Here is a 10,446-nt window from a genome sequence, read left to right on the forward strand (position 1 = left end):
TGTGTGGTGTCTTTAGCACTAGGGTCTTGCCTTCAAGTTCTGGGAGTCAACTATGGGCAAAGACAATGGCCTATACATTATTGTGTGAGTCTCTTGGGCCACTCCCCAGCTACTCAGCAGGAGGCTTCCTGTGTCCAGCACTGTTTTTTTTTTTGTTAGTCTAATACAGTGGTTCTCAACCTTCTGAATGCTGTGACCCTTTAATACAGTTCTTCTTGTTGTGCTGACCCCCAACCATAAAATTATTTTTGTTGTTACTTTATAACTGTAATTTTGCTTCTGTTACGAATTGTAATGTAAATATCTGATATGTGACCCCTGAGGGATCGTGATTCACAGACTAAGAACTTGTGGTGTGCAGCACATTGTATGGAATAACTCCATTTAAGCAATATGTCTATAGTACACACACACACACACACACACACACACACACACACACACACACACACACACTTTAAAATGAGCTTATAAAATAAGACGATTCTCTATGGCTTTTCCCAAACATTCTTAGTGTTGTTTACCTCTGCCTCTTCCTTCTCTGTATTACCCTCCTTCCCCCTCCTCACTTAAGTTCCCCCATTTCCCCGCTAGTGTGCAGCTGCTGAGCTGTGACAGTGGTTGATGGAGCTACAATAAGCTATATAAGTAGCACAATGGTTCTTTCCATTCTCCACAGTCCTGAGTGGTCAAGTAATATTGTAAGGCTGTTCCACAGGACAAGAAAAATTCAGGCAGAATTGGCTCAAGGAACTTTGGGGTAGAAGGTTCAGGGACCACTAGGCTTCAAGTAAGTGTCCCTGTCTTCCTTTTCTTTTACAGTCCCTGTAGGTCACCATGGTTGGGAGACAGAAGATCGCACTGTGCACTGCTGTGGCTGGTGTGAGAACAAATGGCTCTCTTGTAGAGCTGAGGCATTTATGATGGGTACAGTCCTGATTCCCCCATTCTCCAGGAAATTCTGGTCTCCTATGCTAGTGGAGGCTGTGTCGTGTCAACCTTATTCCTTGCCTAATCCTGGTCCTGTTTAAAAACCCGGGGAAGCAAGAGGCACTCCATGTTCTCAGCTCTCATGTCACTGAGGAGAGCAATAAGAGCGCAGTGAAAAGGGGGAGTTCCCTCTGCCTAAGGATCTGGCTAAGGTTCCGGTTCCAATCGTTGAAGTTGTTCCTTCTCTCCCTTGTTCCCATAGAGCTCACATAGTTCTGCTGCATGACCCTTATGCAGTCTTCCCATCTAAGGACTAACCAGGCCAGCCCTGCTTAGCCTCCGAGACAAAAGGCGACATGGTGTGTGTAGCGTGTGCAGCTGTCTTTGTCTATTTCTGATGGTAAAACCCGAAAGAAGCATACTTAGAGTTTGAAAAAGATTTGCATCATTTGCAAGGAGGAAGAGGGAGAATTACAACTACAAATTTTCTAAAGGAAGACAAGGGGTATATCACATCCTCTTCTCAATGAAAGAATTGGCTTTCTTGCTGAATTTTCTTTGAATTTGCTTTTACCTTGTACCACTCATTATACACATTCATCTAATAGCTTTCTCTGCCCCTCAAAACTGGTGATTCCTGGTCAAAATGAAACACATGCAGAACATTTCCTCAATTGTAATTTTGCAAAGGAACACCCAGGACAAGAAGCCAGTACAATCAATTGCTCTTTCTGTAGTCTGGCATGCAATGCATAGACTTCTGTTTTATGGGTAGATCTGTGTATCATTTAGGGCAAGATTGTCTATTGAGTGAGTTGGGGATAAGAGAGAGATGGAGGGAGGAGATAGAGAAGGGCTAGAGGGAGGAAAGAGAAGGGATGTAATAATGCTTTAACTGAAATATGAAAATAAATCTAAAATATAAAATTTCCCTAAAGAAAAAACTTGTAGAAAGGAGAGGTGTGGGAAATTAGAGAGAATAGAGATTACACAAATCAGAATGTACTTTATACACATGGAATTGTCAAAGAACAGGCTCAATACAATTTTTAGACATACACACATACACAATTAGACACACTAGTTTAAATCAACACACATATGCCAAGGCTTTCTTAGCACATGCACCATACTGTGTCTGATCATTTTCCTCCTTTGGAATTGAAGTCAAGGACTTACACACTCATGGCAAGCACTCCTCCAATGAGACTGAGCCACAGCTTCGAGTGTCCTCCACTGCTCTGGATGAACAGATGTTTATTCTCACCGTTTAATAGTGATTGGCTGGGACTTGATACACATGGCCTGATGGCATATTTGACAGAAGGTCAGTATTTGCATTCTGTGTTAAAGAACCCTCATGCAGGGGCTAAGGACTCAGTTCAGTTGGTAGAGTACATGAGTTGCATGCTTTAAAAAATGGGAGGGGGAGCTGTGGTTGGCAGGATAAATAAATAAATAAATAAATAAATAAATAAATAAATAAATAAATAAATAAACAAACAAACAAACAGAAATTTTTAAAACAACAAAAAATTGGTTGTTATACCCAACATGGCACAAACCAGGTATGGTGGTAAATAACTGTAGTCCCAGCACTCAGGAGGTGGAGGAAGATCAAAAGTTCAAGATTGTCCAGCTACATAGCAACACCGAAGCTAGCCTGGGATACATGGAGCCATATATATATATATATATATATATATATATATATATATATATATATATATATATATATATATATATATATAAAATCTTCATTCCTAGCTCTCTTAGAGAAGGTAGAAATACTATGCAATTGTGCCTAGTGAACAACTGAAGTCATCCGGAGCCCCTTTGGACTTAACTCTGCCCTTGTGCCCATTGCACAGACTCCAGTAACACAAACTGTACTTTACTGTCCTCGTTAGGGTTTCTATTGCTGTAATAAATACCACGACCAAAACACAACTTGGGGAGGAAAGGGCTTCTTTGGCTTACACTTCCACATCACTGTTCATCACTAAAGGAAGTCAGGACAGGAATTCATTCATTCATTCATTCATTCATTCAGGCAGGAGCTGATGCAGAGGCCATGGAGGGGTGCTGCTAACTGGCTTGCTCCCCATGGTTTGCTTAGCTTGCTTTTTTATATAATCCAGGAACACCCATCCCAGGAATGGTACCACCCAAAATGTTCTGCATGCCCCCCATCAATCACCAACTAAGAAAATGTCCTACAGGCTTGCGTAGAGCCCCGTCTGACGTATTTTCTCGTTTGGGGTTCCCTCCTCTTGGGCAGTGTTGACAGAGAGTTAGCCAGCACAGTTACTCACTTGTTGTAGGTCCCCACACCTAACCATTTGGGATTTATCTTGGCCTTCTGAGCTTGTTGTAGGTCTTCTTAGCCATACAACAGCTAAGTGTGCTTCTTATCCATCTAAAACAGTGGTTCTCAACCTGTGGGTCGAGACCCATCTGGGATCAAATGACCCTTTCACAAGGGTCTCCTAAGACTATCCTACATATCAGATATTTACATTATGATTCAAAACAGTAGCAGAATTATAGTATGAATTAGCAACTAAATAATTTAGTAGCAACAAATAGTTTTGTGGTTGGGTCACCACAACATGAGGAAATGTATTAAAAGTCGCAGCATAGGGAAGGTTGAGAACCACTGACCTAACAGAAGCAATGGGTAATAGTTCTCAATGTCTCTGTCAGGCAGGTGAAACATGACTCACAGAACCCTGGGAAGGCCTGTCATAATCTGTACTCTGCTGTGAGCCTGGAGTCAGGTTATTCAGGCTGGGTGCTGACCCTCGGGACAGGCCACAAGATTTTATGGTGGAGGCAGCATCATGCTCCTCCTCCCATGGCCCAGGAGATATGCTTATGGGGATCTGGGATCATCTCACCTTGAACAATGATCATCCTGTGATTCCAAATGAATGTTCCCTCCCCCCTCCAGTATTTTAAGATTTGGGGACTCAAGGGGGAAGACATATTCTTTCAGATATATTGGACAATGCATTTTTTTTTGTTTTTGCTTCTGAAATTCTTTTATTGATTTAGTTGGTATGTAATGTTGTGTGTTCACGGTGATTAAATTTAACCCTTGGGTTTCTGAATCTCAAAATCAAAGAAGTACAGAAGCCATGAACTCCACACAGCTATTCCAATTTCAGTTATCTATTGAATGAACCGATTCCTCACTTAGGGCCGTGACTTTGGGACCGATGTTAGCTTGGACACTGAGTTCCTTAGCGGAAGGATTTGCATTTGTGCTTACAAGAGGGATCCTGTATTTTCACATAGGAGGCGGTGTCAACAGTTTCTGTGCTGGGTGTGCGTACTGTGGGTGGCAAACAGTAATGCCAAACTATCGGACTGCTCTGTAGGTATCTTTCCATTCCACCTTCGCCTCCTTCTCCTTGATCTGTGAAAGACCAAACACTTGCTACATTTTATAATGCTTCTGTTTTTAGCACTGACTGTATTTAACACAACAGCTACTGAGTTTCCTTGAGCAATCTAATTTTGTTGCCCAAGACATTGGCTTGTTCATGTTATCTTGTGAAAGTGATTGTCTTCTTAGAATAAGAATTATTTTTTTGCAGAAACGACTACAAGGACAGTAGCTTATTGACAATGAATAAAATCATAACCAACCAAGACATTGCTCTTCCATGTGTATCCAACCGTGAACTGCAGGGAGAAATGTGACTTCAGTAATCCAGTGCATTCCAGATAATGCCAGCATCCCTGACTGTCAGTTGCAGCCTTCCCTGTGTAAGAGGCCCTGCCAGACTCTTCCTCATTCAATTTCCTTGTCACCCTGGGCCCTTCACTATCATCGCCTCCTTCACCTTGGATCACATCCAAGAAATTTGATGAAAAATGAAATCTGTCCAACTGCATCCAGTTGAAAACCGTGCTTATTAAGGGTATTAAAAATCAATTGGTAGAGCAATTTCTGGTAGTGAACCATGGCTTAATCAAATCATGCCTGAGAAAGATACTGTGAAAATTGTTGAATGCCACGAACACATAGAAATCCTTATAGTAGATGGAGAATGGCCTTGTTTAGACAGAGAGAAGAGTCTTTTTCTATCCAAACACTAATATTATTTCATAAATATCCTCTTATCTTGCCATATTAGCAGGTTGATAAAGGGGCCATCAAATTTGCACTCAGTGGAGCAAATATCACATGTCCTGGCTTAACTTCTCCTGGAGCTAAGCTTTATCCTGCTGCTGTAGATACTATTGTTGCAATCACAGCAGAAGGGAAGTAACATGCTAATTTATGTGTTGGAGTCATGGATATGTCTGCAAAAGATACTGAGAAAGTCAACAAAGGAATTGGCATTAAAAATCCATTTAAAAATTTTTTTATTTATTCTTTGTGGATTCCACATCATGCATCCTGATCCCATTCATCTCCCAGTTCCTTCTTATCTCCCCCTCTGCCCTTGCACCCTCTCACACAAATAAATAAAATAAAATATAAGAGAAAAGAAAAAGAAAAATCTTGTCACGGAAGCTGTAGTGTGACACAGTAAAACATAACCATTATTTAGATGATGAGTTGTGGCATATGAAGACATATAAGTGAACCTCAAAAGAATGTGCTTGGGCTAAACATGAATATTGTGCCATATCTGTCTTTGTGTCTCTGTGTGACAGCATGAAGACAATGCCTCTGTGGTTATGCTGAATAAATGTTTTTGGATGCTAAAAAATAATCCTATGCACTGACAGCCAGAGGGTGCTAAAGCATTTCAGATCGTCACATTTAGATGGAAATTGTCTCTTTCTTTCTTTTTACATTATATTATATTTATTTATTTCTGTGCACACATGCATGTATGAGCACATTTGGAAGTCTGAGGACAACCTGTGGGGGCTCAATTCTCTCCTACTATGTGGGTCCTGGGGGTTGAGCTCAGGTCATGGCTTGGCAGCTAGTGCCTTTAACGTGCTTGAGCCACCCTGACGGCCCCGAAATTGTCTCTTCTTAAACTTAGAAATGCTGTAGGTGATTTGATGCCCCCCCAGAAAGGATTTCTCTGGGGCACTTCAGGAAGACTATGATAGGTGTCTGAATATGGTCACACGGCTTCCGCTCAGTGTAATGGTGAGGCAGAGGAGTGACTGCCAAGGCTCTACAGATAGCCTGGGCTCAAAAGAAGAGACAAGGAGCATCTCCTTAATTTCCGGTCCGTCTGGTATAAAATTTCAGCCTCTTGGTCTTTAGGGATGTTTCTGACACCCCACTACCTGCCCTGGCATGCCCAAATAAAGGAGGCAAATCAGGTTCTTCGCATTGTCTGTTCCTTCAATTCAACACATATTTCTGACTGTGTATGAGTTCTAGGTCACTGCACTTACATATCCCTGGTATAGCTTGGCATTGCTCACACAGTGTGCAATGATGGTACTTAATAACTAGGTCCTAGAATACCAGTCTCGGGGAAGATTACAGTTTACTTTACCCTCCTAAGTTTCTTAAGAAAACTCTGGTTCTCTGGTCATTGAAACATCATACAGTGCTACAGAGAAAGAAAGACTGTGGCACTCAGTACTGACTGCACACACCAATTGCGAAGCTGAACATGTCTCTCCCTGGGATTTCAGGGCGACCTTGAATGCACGTGTCAGTAGGTCTGTCTTTGTCATATTGTCCAGAGGAACCCAGGCTGATGGGTCTTATTCCCTGCCCAAAGGGTTCATCAGCCCATAAAATTCAAAGACACTCTGGCACGAGCCAGGGAGCCCCCAAAGGAGGCCACTGTAGGCATGCAGGCCCGAGTCGGCTGTGCCTGGGCCAACCTGGTGACAGAGGGAAGAAAGCAGTAGAAGACATAGCTGAATATTTGGGTCCAGGCTCCCACTTTCTTTGGCTCTCCTGGAGAAGACGGCACTTTATATTGCTGTCACTGTTGTCTAATACTAAGGGTTGGGTTGCCCGTTCAGCTAGCTCACGTTATACAGGCTCACCCGAACTTGGAAGAACACAGAGACCTTTGCTGAGATTTGATGTAGAGGAGTTATGGCTAGTGTCTCTTCCTAACTTGGGATAAGCAAGAACGAAGGGTTGAATGAATGCATGGATAAGTGAGCCAAGGGGCAGGTTTTGTGTTTTTCATAATAACAAGACATTTAGAGTGGGAGGGAATGAAGGATGTGGGAGGTTGCTTATATTTGTGTGGTCCAGGCCACATGTTCCTCCTACTTTATATCCATTGCCTTGAGGTAAATAAGAAGAAAAAGAGAACTTACAAAAAAGTGTTTCACATTCACAAAAGAACAGTTTGCTGTCCCTTTCCCCTCCTTAGAGCATCTAAAGCAATAGTTCTCAACCTGTGGAGCACGACCCCCTGTGGGGGGGGGGTAGACCGACCCTTTCACAGGGGTTGCATATCAGATTTCCTGCATATCAGATATGTACATTATGATTCATAGCAGTAGCAAAATTGTGGTTATAAAGTAGCAATGAAAATAATTTTATGGTTGGGGGTCACCACACCATGAGGAACTGTATTAAAGGGTCGCAGTATTAGGAAGGTTGAGAACCACTGCACTGCATGAAGAGAAAGTCTTAGAACATGATGTCCTAGTGTCTCATTTCGGGTAGAAATGATAAAGAATGAAAAAGGCGGGGAGCTCGCTGGGCGTCTCGGACTCGGAGCTGCTGGATTGGTCCGAGATGGCAAAGGTGGAGGAAACACTCAAGAGACTTCAGAGCCAGAAAGGAGTTCAGGGAATCATCGTGGTGAACACGGAAGGCATTCCCATCAAGAGCACCATGGACAATCCCACTGCTACACAATATGCCAACCTCATGCACAACTTCATCTTGAAGGCACGGAGCACTGTGCGTGAAATTGACCCCCAGAATGATCTAACCTTCCTTAGAATCTGATCCAAGAAAAATGAAATTATGGTTGCACCAGATAAAGATTATTTCCTGATTGTGATTCAGAATCCAACTGAATAACCGAACAAGCCACTGTCTCAGCTTCCTGTGTCATTCCTTAATTTAATGTCCCCCAGAATAATAGTGTTAATCATGTCAGTGGGCACAGGGTGGTTGCCCAAGAGCCCATATAGACCATGCCATTGATCAATGGTAGCCCTGCCCACCCCAACAAGGAGTGTCTCTGGTGATCCATTCAGTTCTCATTTCCAGGCTTTGGAGGAAGAGCTTATGATAAGCCCACACACAGCTTCCTTCTGACCTTCAGTTCACTTTGTCACCCTTGGAAAGCCTGTTTTGTTTTGTTTTTTTCTTTAACTAAAAATAACGTCGAAATCTGAAAAAAAAAAAAAGAAATGATAAAGAATGGACAGTGTAACCCTCTTCTTTCTGCTATGGTTCTCTGGATCTTCTAGCTGTCATAACCAAAGGTTCAGAAACGGATCCCACATCTCAACACCACCAGCTGTGCTGTCTAGTATGGTAGTCAGTAGCATGCTGCTTAACATTGAAAATAAAGTGTAGTTAAAAATACTTAAAATTACATCAGATCCAAATTAGTTTTCTTGATGACATGAGCTCCATTTCAGGTATTCAGTATCTACCTGTAGCTAGTGGCTCCATCATCAGAATCCATCTGAATTTTGATCGTCATAATAGCAGGGAAGGATTCTAAGCACAGATGCACATGTCTGGTGACATCATGGTTTCTGTTAATGCAGCCCATCCCACCCGTGCATATACTTAATCAACTATTAGTATATAACAAATGCTACTTGTCCTTTATATCCCTCCTAGATTCCAGTGGGCTCAAAGATGGCAAGCTTCTTCTGTAAAGTGACATGGTGAATATTTGCTGTTGCTCTGCTTCTCCTCTTATGTAAAGGAACTTTTTCCATGTGCAAGCTTACCTTGTTGCCCAGGTTGATCTCAAACTCCAAGTCTCAAGTGATCTTCCTGTCTTACCCACCAGGGTATCAGAACTACAGGAATGTGCCTGTACATCCAGCTAACCAGTATTGGCAGGGTTAAAACTATTGGGAGCTCCTGAGACAGACATTCCACAGACAGAATTGTCCTGCAAGCCCTAGGGCAATGTAGTGATGTTTTTATTAATATATATATATATATATATACATATATATATGTATGTATGTATATATATACACACACACATATATATATATGGAGAAGTTATTCTGCCTAGAATTTCGTTTACTGATAATAAACGAGGCATCTTCATTTGTGTGTTAGAGAGAGGGTACGGGGTCAGGTACAGCAAGGAACCTATGACCCCTAACCTATGACCCCTATGCCGACTCCAGCTGACTCCCACAAAAGAGAATGTTGAAAAGGACTCTGGGAAAGGCTAGGGGCTGTGGAATGACGCAGGGACAGAATGTCTCATCTTGACCCAGCTGCCTGGGCACTTCTTTGGGGCTGAGAACAACGAACCCCAGCGCGGTTCTCACCTTGTTCTCCGGCTCCCCGTTGTCTTTTGGCAGGTTTTCTACCAGGGTGAAAAGGCGTTCTCTAGTCTCCAGGCTGAGCATGCTCCTGCCGGTCTCTGTGTCTGCAGGTAGAACTTTCAGGAATTTCTCCAACACGAACACCGCCAGGATCTGTTCCACAGACCGCGTCTGTGGCCTCAGCCATTGAGAGCAAAGCTCCCAGAGTCGGCAGAAGGCTTCTCGAGGCCCAGCTGCTTCTTCGTACTGGAACTGCATGAAGCGCTGCTGGGAGGCTTTCCACGGTGTGTTGTACCCTTAAGGCTGAGGCTCCTGGGGGCACAACGAGGGGGTCTCCATGGCAGACTTCCCGCGTGCAGCCATTGTGCCCCTTGGCCGGCTGCTCACAGCTTCTCTTGGGCCTGAGGTCTCAGCTCTCAGCTGTTTGGCTGGGCATTCAACAGGGAAGCCACCTGCAGCAGAGGAGGGGACTCCGTGAGAAAGGAGACAGAGCACTGGTGACAAGAGGGTGGGTGTGGTCGCTGCCCTTCAGCTTTTCAGAATCTAACCAAAGGTGCTCACTCTTCTCAGAAACATAACCGTACACGTCCAACTCTGCACCCCGCTGCCAAAAGCGTCACAGAGTGCCGCCCTCCACAGACTCCCTGGGCCTGTGCTCTCCATAGGTTAGGCACTGGCCCCATGTGGCTACTGAAGTGGCATTAGTGGAAGTTGGAGGCTCTGTTCCTAGCCACGTTCTCCCATGGGCATCAGTGAAGAGCCCTAGCTGCCATTGGGCCGCTCAGCTGGAGTGTTCCCCTGGACTACCGGCTAGGACGCCCTCCTTAAGAAGTTCAGGCCTCTAGCCTCACTTCTGGTGAAATAACATTAACCTTGTGTTTCTGAATTCAGGGACACTCCAAAAGAGTGGGAGAGTAACACCTACAAGCCCCCTGAATAACCCTCAAAATTCTCTCTAGTCTTGAGTGCCCCTTCGTAGCCTTCTCCCTGAGAGACCTGTGCTGAAGCTGTGCTCTGCAAAGACAGCCAGCCCTCTTCTCATAGGAGGCTGCTTGTGACCCCATGGCCTCCTCTAGTGCCTGC

General features: G+C 43.8%; 2 pseudogenes; both read left to right on the forward strand.

The window, feature by feature from the left end:
- Nucleotides 1-837: 837 nt before the first annotated feature.
- On the forward strand, nt 838-5,530 carry LOC102927735 (malignant T-cell-amplified sequence 1-like; annotated as a pseudogene).
- Nucleotides 5,531-7,572: 2,042 nt separating this feature from the next.
- LOC102919102 (dynein light chain roadblock-type 1 pseudogene) lies at nt 7,573-8,230 on the forward strand (annotated as a pseudogene).
- Nucleotides 8,231-10,446: the final 2,216 nt, after the last annotated feature.

Source organism: Peromyscus maniculatus, chromosome X, assembly GCF_049852395.1.
Source record: "Peromyscus maniculatus bairdii isolate BWxNUB_F1_BW_parent chromosome X, HU_Pman_BW_mat_3.1, whole genome shotgun sequence".
Taxonomy (NCBI): Eukaryota; Metazoa; Chordata; class Mammalia; order Rodentia; family Cricetidae; genus Peromyscus; species Peromyscus maniculatus.